This window comes from Symphalangus syndactylus, chromosome 19, assembly GCF_028878055.3.
Source record: "Symphalangus syndactylus isolate Jambi chromosome 19, NHGRI_mSymSyn1-v2.1_pri, whole genome shotgun sequence".
Classification (NCBI taxonomy): Eukaryota; Metazoa; Chordata; class Mammalia; order Primates; family Hylobatidae; genus Symphalangus; species Symphalangus syndactylus.
In genome coordinates, this window is record NC_072434.2 from 39218498 (window position 1) to 39231330 (window position 12833).

Here is a 12833-nt window from a genome sequence, read left to right on the forward strand (position 1 = left end):
CTCAGGAGGCTGAGGTGGGAGGATCACTGGAGCCTAGGAGTTTGAAGTCACAGTGAATTATGATTATACCACTGCACAATACCTAGGCAACAGAGTGAGATCTTGTCTCTAAAAACAAAATAAAATAAAAAATAAATAATCACAGGTCAAAGAATAAAACACAGGAGAAATTGGAAAATATCTTAAGCCAAATGAAAATGGAAACATATATAACGTGTCGGATGCAATAAAAGCAGTGCTTAGAGAGGTATTTATAGCTTTATACGCTTATGTTAAAATAGGTCTAAAAGCCTTGATCTAAGCATCTACCTAACTATCTAAGAAGCTATAAAAAAAGAACAGCATATTAAATCCAAATAAAGTAGAAGGAAGGAAATAGTGAACAGCAGAAAACAGACATAGAAAATAAGTGAAAGACAAAAGCTGATTTTTCAGAAAGATTTATATAATTCTCCCCAAACTGAACTATAGTTATAATACAATTGCAATCAGAACCCAAGCAGATTGTTTTTGTTAGAAACTGGTAGGCTATTTTAAAATTTATCTGGAAATGTAAAAACCGAGAATAGCTAAAACAATTCTCAAAAAAATAGAGAACTTAGATTACCTGATTTCAAAACTTACTAGAGAGCTGTGGTCATCAAGACAGTATAGTAGTAAAAGGACAGACATGCAGAGAAATAGGACAGAACAGAGGTCAGAAACAGGCTCACCTATTTCTACATTTATGTATACGTGTATGTGTGTTTTTACATGTACAGCCAATATATTTTTGACAAAGGTATCAAAGTAATTTAATGGGAAAAACAATTTTCTCAACAAGTGATGCTGGAACAACTGGATGAAAATTTTAAAACTAGAAAAAAATTAACCTCAAACAATAATATACATCACACAAAGATTAATCCAAAATGGATCACAGACTTAATCTATTCCTAGAAGAAAACTAAGGAGTTAATTTTTACTGCCTGGTATGGTGTGACTGCTTGTGCCTCCTCCTCCAAAATTCATGTTAAATCTTAATCCCCAACACAACAGTATTAAGAGGTGATGCCTTTAGGAGGTGATCAGGCTATGAGGACTCTGCCTTCATGGATGAGATCAGTGCCATACGAAAGGGCTGGAGAGAATCAGGTAGGGCCTTTTTTGCCCTTCCATCCCTTCTGCCATATGTGGACACAGCATTTGTCCCCTGTAGAGAAGGCAGCAACAAAGTGCCATCTTGGAAGCAGAGACTGGGCCCTTGCCAGCACTGAACCTGCTGGCACCTTAATACTGGACTTCCCAGCCTCTGGATCTGTGAGAAATAAATTTCTGTTGCTTATAAATTACCTAGTCTTAGATATTTTATTATAGCAGCACAAATTGATCAAGACACCAATCCAGGATAAAGAATTCTTAGATAAGATTCAATAAAAGAAAAAACCTAATAAACTAGATTCATCAATATTTATTTAAAACTTATGCTCTTCAAAAGATACATTAAAAACCGAAAAGACAAGCTACAGACTAGGAGAGATATATATATGTATACAGTCACGTATGTATGTACCCGAGTGTATATATATGTGCATGTATGTAACATTCTATACATACACATACACACATTTATATCCCAAAATACATACATGCAAACCAAGATAAATGAAAACACATGTACACAAAAAGACTTATACAGAATGTTCCTAGCTCTATTCATAATAGCAAAAAAATTAGAAACAACCTAAAGGTTCATCAAAAGCTGAATGGATAAACTAATTATATATTCACACAAAAGAATATTATTCAGCAGTAAACAAAGGAAGGAACTATTAATGTGTACAACAATGTGGATTAATAGCTTGGCATGTTTTATGCCAACAGAATACAGGCACAAAATAATGCATTACATCATCCCACTTCAGAAGTTATGAGACATGTGAACAAAATTAATATTGAAAAAAATCAGAGTAATGACTGCCTGAGGCACAGAGGGTTAAGCAGAGTTAAGATTGACTGCAAGGGGTCTAAAAGCACTTTGAGGCCAGGCATGGCAGCTCACGCCTGTAATCCCAGCACTGTGAGAGGCTCAGGTCAGGAGTTTGAGAATAGCCTGGCCAACATGGCGAAACCCCATCTCTACTAAAAATATAAAAATCAGCCAGGCATGGAGGCGCATGCCTGTAATCCCAGCTACTTAGAAGGCTGAGACAGGAGAATTGCTTCAACCTGGGAGGCGGAGGTTGCAGTGCACCAAGATTGTGCCACTGCACTCCAACCTGGGCGACAGAGTGAGACTCCATCTCAAATTAAATACATAAATAAAAGCACTTTGGGGGGATTTGGAATGTTCTTGATCAGGGTGATGGTTATAGGGGCATATGTTTGTCAAAATTCTTAACTATACATTTAAAATAAATATATTTTATTACATAGAGAATTTGATTAAAAGTGTATGTTTAGAATGCATTATCTGTGTATGCATAAAATGCATATTCTATATTGATAAAAAGACCAGACGGTATTAACAGTAGTGGTGGCAATTTAGTGTTACCAAATTTTTTAATCTTAACGTTTTTATTTTATTCAATGCAGATATACATTTATAATACAGTTATTAAAATATCGGTCTCCTATAAGCCAATTTAAAAATATTTTACACTTAAAATGCTTTCTGCATAGAAAATGTCCACAGGTAAGAATAAAACAATTTCTACAAAATAAATGCCCTCTTATATTGTCTGTTGAAGCCCAAAACATAAAATGTACTCCAGTCCTTCCAACCTAAATTTCCGTCCATCCTGCTTTTGCCATCAAGCATCCATCTTTCTCCTCTGTCTTTGAACTTTATGAAAAGACAATATATATAGCTACTGGCTTTACTTTCTGATTACCTAAGTCATCTCTAAACTTGCAATTAGGGTCTTTTATCATTGTAGCAAATTTGCTCAAGTGTTACCAGTGACCTTCCCCGACCAATCTAAGAGCTTTTTCTCAGTCCTTGTATTTCCCGAACTCTCAGTACTCAATACTAGACTTTACCAGTGTTTTTTCAAAAACTAGCCCTGGATCACCCAGATTGCTGGGCCATATCCCAAGAGGTTCTGATTCAGCTGGTCTGAGATGGGGCTCAAAAATTTGTGTTTCTAGTAAGTTCCCAGGTGATGCTGATGATGCTCATCTGGGGACCACATTTTGCAAACTATTGCATTAGAGCAACCCCTTCATTAAAACTTTTCTGCTCAGTCTTTCCTAGTCCCTCTCACGTTTTCGATAGGTCATTTCTTGTTGCTTCTTTCTCCTTCCACCTAAATAGGTAGAGTAACAAAATCATTGAGAATAGAAGTTGATCTTTATTACTATCTGGTACTTGTTCCCTAAGAAGCTGGCCCTAATGCCCTTATACTTCTATAATTCATACTTCCCAGCTTGTAGATTCAAGTCTCACTATTATTGAAGACAATACAAAGGCAGTAATTCTAACCCAGCCATGGTCCTATTCCAATTGTCTATCTGGCATCTCACCATAGATATTCATTAAATATTCCCATACTTTCATTCCTCATTTCCATTAAAAGTGCTACTATTTCTCTATGGTCAACATCAGTATCATCAATGGATCTCTCTCTCACTCATTCTTCACATCTAACCATCCTTAGGGAGGTGAGGTCCCAGCTCAAGCTGTAGGATCTAGGAGTTAGATGTACAACAGCCAGAGCATGCTGTAACCAACTCTCAAAGAAACTACACTTGCCCTTCACAAAGTTATTCCACTTGTCCTCCCTTGCCCAGCCCAAGCAGAAAGATCTGACGAGAACCTGAGAATGAGGACCAGACCTGGGCAGAGCAGCTAGCTTTTTAGTATCTCACTATTTAACACAATACTTAGCACCTTAGGTATTTTATATTGGATTGAGTAGAATTAAATAAAATTCAAGCCCTGTCTAACTCTGTTGATTGAACTTTTTATTTTTGAGCTTCAATTTACTGTATGAAAAGTGAGGGTTAATTAAGCCTATTTTGCAGGATTCTGTCAGTGAAAACATGTAACACATGGAAAGATATTGTGAATACTCATGTACTATATCAAAAAGAAAAATAATTAGGGTTAAAAAGAAAAAAAGCTTTGGCCAGGCGTGGCGGCTCAAGCCTGTGATCCCAGCACTTTGGGAGGCCAAGGCAGGTGGATCACCTGAGGTCAGGAGTTCGAGACCTGCCTGGCCAACCTCGTCTCTACTAAAAATACAAAAATTAGCTGGATGTGGTGGCGGGTGCCTGTAATCCCAGCTACTCGGGAGGCTGAGGCAGGAGAGTCACTTGAACCTGGGAGGGGGAGGTTGCAGTGAGCTGAGACTGCCACTGCACTCCAGCCTGGGCAACAGAGTGAGACTCTGTCTCAAAAAAAAAAAAAAAAAAAAAAAGCCTTATAAACATTTTATTGTACAGTAAACATGCTACACCATGGGTATAGAACTGAGCTGTCCAATATGGTAGTCACTAGCCACATGAGCACCTGACACATGCTTAGTTAACTGAGAAACTAGATCTTAAATTCCATTCTATTTAAATGGTCACATGTGGTCAGTGGCTACCATACTGGACAGCACAGTTATATATCAATACCACTGTTACTCATAACCTACTGGAGTGAAACAGAAAAGTCACAAAACCTTCCCACCTTCCTCTATCAACTATTCTCATGTCACCATTTGAGAAACTGGATCTTAAATTTCATTTTATTTAAATGCATTTAAATAGCCATATGTGGCCAGTGGCTACCATATTGGACAGCACAGTTATATATCAATACCACTTTTACTGATAACCTACTGGAGTGAAAGAGAAAAACCTCAAAACCTACCCACCTTCCTCTATCAACTATTCTCATGTCATCATTTGAAAGGCAAAAGTACAGCCAATAGCAATTTTTGGTGAACAGATTGAAAACACACTAAGTGAAAAGCCTTCACATAACAGAGCTGGCTTCCTATCAGTTAGTCTCAGAGAAATAGTACAGATTTATGTTAGGCTACTGACCCATGAACATGGCTTTCCGCTCTTGCTCTGGCTAGCACCAACAGAAACAGAAATGTATCTCATCCATCTGTGTATCTCTGGTACAGTTTGTCAAACGAATGGAATCTTTATACCAATGACTCTCAACTGTACTTATATGTTCTCTCTGGTTGGTATTCGAGCCCAGCATCTGAATTTCTCTTCCTATTTTTGAGAAATCCCCACAATTTATAAAGCAGAACCTGCTTCCCATTATATATTTACCAGCTTCATTTGCAGCTAGTGTACAGATACATAATTCAGGCTCCATCAACAAACACACCAACCCCACATTTAAGTGTGAACTAATGAGAGAAAGTGGGGACTGTGGCTAATCCACTCTGGATAGCAGCAGCAACCACATCCAATTTCCAATAGGGCCAGCATGAGTGGTGTCAGGGTCAGGGATGCAAAGTAACTGACACAATCAAGGTTCTGCAAAGTGTCTTCACAGGCTGAGTTCTATGACGTGATTTGAGGCACTGCTCCAGGCTGTATAGCTGCTGTGGAAAGCAGAATAATGGCTTCCTAGAGATGTCCACATCCTAATCCCAGAACCTCTGAATTTTATCTACAACAGGGATTTTTCAGGTGTGATTAGTTAAGGATTTTGAGAAAGGGAGAGTGTATTGAATTATGTGGGTGTGTCCAATGTGATTACAAGGATCTTTCTAAGTGAAAGAGAGGCAGGAGAGTCAGAGAAAGAGAGTGGTGGGGAAAGTAGAAGATAGAGTAATGTGACTACTGGCTTTGAAGATGGAAGGGGGCCATAAGCCAAGGAATGTGGGCAGTCTGAAAAGCTGGAAAAGGCAAGAAAAAGGATTTTCCTCCTAGACACTCTAGAAGGAATGGCACCTTGACTTTAGCCTGGTAGGACCCATTTTGGACCTCTGACCTCCAGAACTGTTGTGTGTTTTAACCCCATCTCCAGCCCTTTCACTGCTTAAGTGAGCCAGTGTTTTTTCTGTTGCTTGCAACTAAAAACCTAATAAACTCCTGTATTCTTCAATCCTTACATCTACAGTGTTATTAGCATTTCTTTAAAAAGACAGTGACCAGCCTGGGCAACCTGAAGAGACCCATCTCTACGAAGAAAAAAATTCCAAAATTAGCTGGGTGTGGTGGTGTGCGCCTGCAGTCCTAGCTACTCAGGAGGCTGTGGTAGGAGGATCATTTGAGCCTGGGAGGTAGAGGTTGCTGTGCCTTCATGACTGGAGTCCAGCCTGGGTGACACAGTGAGACCCTGTCTCAGAAAAAAAAAAAAGGCCAGGCGTGGTGGCTCACGCCTGTAATCGCGGCACTTTGGGAGGCCGATGCGGGTGGATCACGAGGTCAGGAGTTCGAGACCAGCCTGACCAACATGGTGACACCCCGTCTCTACTAAAAACACAAAAATTGGCCAGGCGTGGTGGCAGGCGCCTGTAATCCCAGCTACTCAGCAGGCTGAGGCAGGAGAATCGCTTGAACCCAGGAGGCGAAGGCTGCAGTGAGCCGAGATGGCACCACTGCACTCCAGTTTGGGCAACAGAGTAAGAATGCGTCGCAAAAAAAAAGGCCTGTGACACAGTTTATACAGTTTTTGCTTCTTTTCATTGCTTAAATCAAGTGTGCTTGGTTTTGTTTATGTAACAATGAAGAATAGTACTAATTATTCAGACTCTACCCTTCCTTGAAGAATGAGATATGTCAATAACTCTGAGAAATTCACATAATTCAAAATGTTTGCAGTAAGTGCAATCTCATATATTATTAGGCAACATTTATTGGGTGTCAGTATGGTTCTAAGGTTGTCCCAAAATAATTAAGAGAAAGCCCTCCTCTTGAATGACAACATGAGAACAAGATGGTGCACACACAAAAGAGAAACATCTACTTATTTACCTGAGAAAATTCTAAGATGATCCAAAGAAAGACTTTCTGGAAGAAGGAAATTTTCAAGAGCAATGTAAAATCACATGAAAGAAAGAAATTAAGACTAGGAAGTGAGTAAAGGAAAGCTGTCCCTTTTCCTAGTTAACCACAGTCTTGCTGTCTCAATTTCAGGTAACAATAAATTTCTGAGGGAAAACATTAAATTCAAAGATATCAGGTCACATATAAAGTATAGCTTTAGTAATCTGTTACTTTTTAAAAGTTACACTGAATTTTCCTTTAGAAGCAAGTTATTATCCAAGATTTAAATTTCATACATGCAAAATTATAATCCTTAGTGTCAGAAGCTGGCACCTAAACATCTCTATGTAATAACCTTACCAAGTCAGTGAGGAAAATAGAATCCAAATCTTCTGCAGTGAAGTTATCCACAAAAACTGGCAAGTCATTCACTACTTGTACTATTAGCCCTGATAGGTCAAAGTTATTTTCCCCCATAATAGCTGGTTCTCAATATTCCCAAGTGTTCTAGGAAATAAACTATATTTAAGTAGTGATACTAACTAAAGACAAAACCTGCAGAAAGAACGGCTATAATAAGGGAGGAATAGCAGGTCAACTAGTCAGTAAGATAAAGCAATCTAAATGAATTAATTTCAATTATACAAGAAAAACTTATCTCCCCTCAGTAAGTTTTTTGGCAAAACTACCTGGCCCACTTCCCGCTTATTATCTACAAAGAAAAAGTGCATTAGGAAGGTTGACACTGATGAGAAAAGTGTTCAGATTATATATGTTTATAATTCTACATATTACATTTTATATAAACAAAAATAAAATAACAAAATCATACAATCCTAAGCAAATAAGATTATAAAACTATAGATACAGATAGAATCAGCCTGATATCTGGGTTCAAAACCCAGCTCTGCCACTTTCTGCATGTATGTCTCCTATGCCTGTTTGCCTAGCTGTGAAACAGAGCAATAGCAGTATAGATCTACTATTCAAAGAGTTAATAAACACACAATATTTGGAATAGTGTCTGGCACAACATAAAAGTGCTGGCTATTACTATTATCAATCATGTCAAAAGAACAAACAAACAGCCTCTCTGTGAAGTTATTCCTCATTGCTAGTCTATGCAAGCCTCAGTGTCAGAACTGAAAAAAGAAAAGGTATGTCAGTGTATGCCAGATTACATGCGAATGGAAGCTAACCCAGAAGCTATGTGGCAGATGGTCTAAGAATACAATAAAGAAGCCTTTCAAACAACAGGTCAAAATGATTGCTAAAAACATTATTTATAAAATAATAAAATAACATACCAAAAAATTTTTAAATAAAGGATATTAACTCAGGAGTCTCCTTCTAAGTTACACAAAGATTTACAATAAAGGACATACCTATATGGCCACATCAGGATATACTGCACACCTCTCCCAAATCCAACAGAAAAGCAAGTAAACCCTCATACAAAGGAAATGCTAACAATTCCCTGTTAGCATTTAAAAGGAGAGAGAATTGTTCCTGGTGCCACTTTCTTGAGAGCTGCCATCACTTGTAGCTTCACATCAGCTGCCAAAAATAGTGGAAAGACTAATTGTTATTTCAGGTATAAAGAAACAGCACAGGTAACAAAAAAGCAGAAAGCTTGAGGGTTATTGTGGTATGAGTTGGCCCTCTATCTGTGAGTTCCTCATCCAGGATTCAACCAATTGCAGATCAAAAAAAAAAAAAATCAGAAAAAAAAATAACAATTTTTTAAAATACAAATTAAAAAGCAATATAGCATAACAACTTTTACATTGTATTACATATTGTTAAGTGATCTAGAGATGATTTAAAGTAGAGAATGTATGCAGGTTATGTGCAAGTACTATGCCATTTTATATAAAGGAGCACCTACAGATTTTGGTATTGTGGGGGTCCTGGAACCAATCTCCCATGGATATGGAGGGATTATACTGTGTCTATCTTCTCATGTAATTCTCCTAGTAATTCTACCATGGTCATTTTACAGGTAGCCAAGGTAAAAAACTAGAGAGGTTCAAGGTCACATTGCTAGTACATAATAGGGATCTGAACTCAGGACAACCAAAATACAAATTAAGACAGTCTTAATTCAAACACCTTGGCTCATTCAACTTGCTATGCCATGCTGCTGACTTAGGGAGCCAAAAAGATCTGTGTATGAGTTTAAACAATCAAATTAATACATTAGAAAACTAGAAAGCAATTAATCTGTTACATTATTTTCCTTTCATCAACCAGAATTTATGGCCAATATGCCGTATTATTTGAGTTGTGGTTCTTAAAACAGTCTAACCTTTTTTCATCAAAAAACAAAACTAATGATTATTTCAGACAAAGTATAACACTGGTTATTTAAACAGAAATTGAGGAATATGATTTCATAGAATTAGATATTAAAAGTACAAAAATTTCACTTCAAAATATATTACACAAGCTGTATGTATGCACACACACAAAATTTTGCAGATGTCCTAAGACACTCTTTAATGTCCAAATTTATCCTATGGTGGTTCTCTCAACACTATGCTTTTTTACTTTTTTCACCAGTAATAAAAAAAATTTCAAGTAAGCAGTCTTTAACTCATTTTTTTTCTTTGAATACCATCTTCCAGTTGCATTTTCCTTTGATTACCTCACTACTAATTATCTCATTAGTGTACAGTATCTCAAAGATAATCTGGTTAGGTGATCACCTGACACAAAAGTAAATAATTCATAACCTTTCTAAGAGGCAGTATTAGTAAAACAGACACATCCATTATACTGTATCCCAACTAACACAGCACTGAAATACTATTATATGTCTTTGGGAAGAAGAAGGAAAGAAAAAGAACTCAACTTCTGCGATCTGAGAAAAGAACCCAAAGAGTTTTGGGCAACAGATGAGAATATTAATGCAATATAGCAGTTATAACAGACTTTCAGAATCATGCTTATCATTTAAGACAAGACACCACAGTAGGAAAATGCCATCAAGAACTGTGAGAACAAAACACTAATCATCAAAGGGTCTGCAAAGTTTTTCTTCTTTATGACTTGAAAAAGTTAAATCCAAAGACACTTCACTTAACCTCAGTAACTAAAGATTTCTGATATTTCCCCCAATGCTATAGAACTTCTCCTTCCCACAACTCTACCTCCATTCTACCTCCTTATCTCAAGATGAGGATTCTATAAATGAAGTCCTATTAGCCCAAAGCTGTTTTCAGAATTACATGTACATTAGTCCTCCATTATCCATGGGAGATGACTCTGTGGATGCCTGAAACTTCAGGTGGTAACAAACACTATATATACCACTTTTTTCCTATACAGACTTACCTATAATAGTTTAACTTATAAATTAGGCACAGTGAGAGACTAACAATAGCTAATAATAAAATGGAATAATTATGACATAAGCTATAATAATAAGTTATGTGAACATGGTCTCTCACTCTCTCAAAATATATTGTACTGTACTCACCTGTTTTCTGACCACCTACTTTTAGTTACCATTGACCACAAGGTAACTAAAACCATAATTAAGGGAGGACTACTGTACTCACTGACACTCTCATCATCTCCCACGTAATCATTTAATAATGTTCCAAATAGCTATTTTGTTTTACCTAAGATGAGGCTACTTACAAAAGTAGGGGGAGGAAATCTAAATCTTTACATAACTCAAGAGGAAGTACTGTAGGCATTATATAAATCTTTCTCTCTTGTGTCTCCCTATTCCAGTAGGAATGTGCATAACACACACTAGCCATTAATATATAAACTGCTCCCTTAAGATTAATGACCAGGTTCACTGAAAGAGAACCTTAGACCCCCCCACCCCCACACAAAAAATGCAGAATGAGATACGGACTAATCAAAATCTCTAATTTATATGACCTAATGTGACTGGTAGTCTCAAGCTGATCATAATGTTTACATCAACCAAACTCAGTCATTCCTAGTATCAGGATTCTTTTAGAGTTCTTCAAACACACTGCACTGAGGCATTTACTCATTTTGTTCTTTGGTTGCTACACTCTTCTTTTTTCATCTGGCTAATCCTGCTCATCCTTTTAAAATTCAACTCACAGGGAGTGGTGGCTCATGCCTATAAATCTAAGCAACTTGGGAGGCTGAAGCAAGAGGATCACTTAAGGCCAGGAGTTCAAAACCAGCCTGGGCAACAGAGCGAAATCCTGTCTCTGAGAAAAATAAAAAAATAAGTAAAACTGAACTCAGGTGTTCAACTCTAGAAGCTTTCCCTAAACCTCCTATGCAGGAAAAGTTCCACTTCCCTTAGTACACTCATGGAATTCCTTGAAAACATTTCACATTGTATTATATTGAAATATTTGTGCCACATCTGTCTCCCTCAGGAGCCACTATCCTAAAGAGTAAGCATCGGTTCATTTTTATATTCTCAGAGCCTAGCACTGGCATACGGTAAATATTCCTAAATGTTTTGCAAAAACAAAACAAAAGCATGACAATTTTATTTAACACCAATTATGTACACTGTACATTTAAAAGATGCTGAAACATGGTCTCAACCATACTTAGTCTAGCTGCAGAGATAAGTCACATGTAAAAAAAGAGATCATTACAAAATTAAGAAATTACAAGTACCAAATGACTAAGATACAGGAAATGCTACAAAGTTCAAAGAATGCAGAAATCACCAGAGTACACAAGGAAGTCTTCACAAAAGAAGGTGAAGTTTAAGCTAAGCTAGTACAGAATGGCACTTCCCACATGGGAAATGACATGGGAAGAGAGATTTAAGCAGGAATGCATATGCCATGATTAGAAAACAATGAGATTACTCTGGCTAAGGCATTTGGTTTCTATCAGGGAGTAAGAAGATACCATGAGGCAGAGGTAAGTGCAGGTCATTTTATGGAAGGCCAACAATACCAGATAAATGAGTTTAAGGAAGTAAAAGCCATATACAAATACTTTTTCAAGACTATTAATATAGAAGCAATGCAAAGATTAATTGGCAGGGGGACAGGTGGTAAAGAACCTGAAAAAGAACCAGAATTTGTTAAACACATGTAAACCTTTGTTATTTTAACACTGACAGCAATTTTAGGAGATCAATGTTCCGTTTTACAAAGAAATCAAGACCCAGAAATACTAAGTTGTTAGCCCACACAGAAAGTAGCAAGCAGTGCTTAAAGACCCAAATCAATGCTTTCTTCCTGATACTTGCAGGAAGAAATGCAGGTAAGGTAACAGTTGGAAGAATTTTTCAAAAGAATGGGCAATGTAATCAGAATCATGAAACCTTGATACTAAACGCAACAGAGCTCAGAACACCCTATAAAGCCTCTGTGTATATACCACTGCCAGTATGAACTATTTGGTAATTGAGTACTTACTGGTATGCCCAGTGAAACTACTTGAGGGCATATTCTCTTTTTACCCCCAGGGACCTGGGATATAGCATGACCCAAACTGAATGTTTATTGGTGGAATGGATAGAAGGATAGATACAAGAGAGGGAGACACAGAGAGGAAGGAAAACAAAAGTGTGAGTATGAGAGAAAGGAAAACAATCAGTAAATGAATCTGGCCACCGTGAGGTCTTTGGCACCTTTGGAAACGGCAATTTCAACAACATACTCAGAAAAAAATGGCTTGATAGCAAGGGATTAAGGAAAAGTAGATGGTAACTAAAGGAAAAACATAGGTTAGGGCAAACTTGAAATGCATGGCCACAAAACAAAGGTAAAGGAGGACAGAACTTAAAGAAAAATCAGAACAGGAAGGCCTTTTAAGGGAAAATTGAGATTGGTTCACAGAAAGTAAGATCAGTAAAGGGAATAATTTAAAAGAAGAGAGCCACACAACTGAAAAAAGATCCTGAAGGATGGTAAACACTTAAGAGTACAGTTAAAGGAAGG

The 12833-nt window shown here is 37.3% G+C and overlaps 1 protein-coding gene across 31 annotated transcripts in view; it reads right to left on the reverse strand.

Moving 5' to 3' along the window:
- SMG7 (SMG7 nonsense mediated mRNA decay factor) overlaps nucleotides 1-12833 on the reverse strand; it is an 82634-nt gene that overhangs the window by 61080 nt on the left and 8721 nt on the right. For 2 of the 31 annotated variants that reach the window (XM_055235125.2, XM_063613785.1), the window contains exon 2: nucleotides 8313-8484. The exons of the other annotated variants lie outside the window; for them this stretch is intronic. The gene's annotated coding sequence lies outside the window, so the exon portion shown is untranslated. The remainder of the gene's footprint in view (nucleotides 1-8312; nucleotides 8485-12833) is intronic. 31 annotated transcript variants of the gene reach the window in all.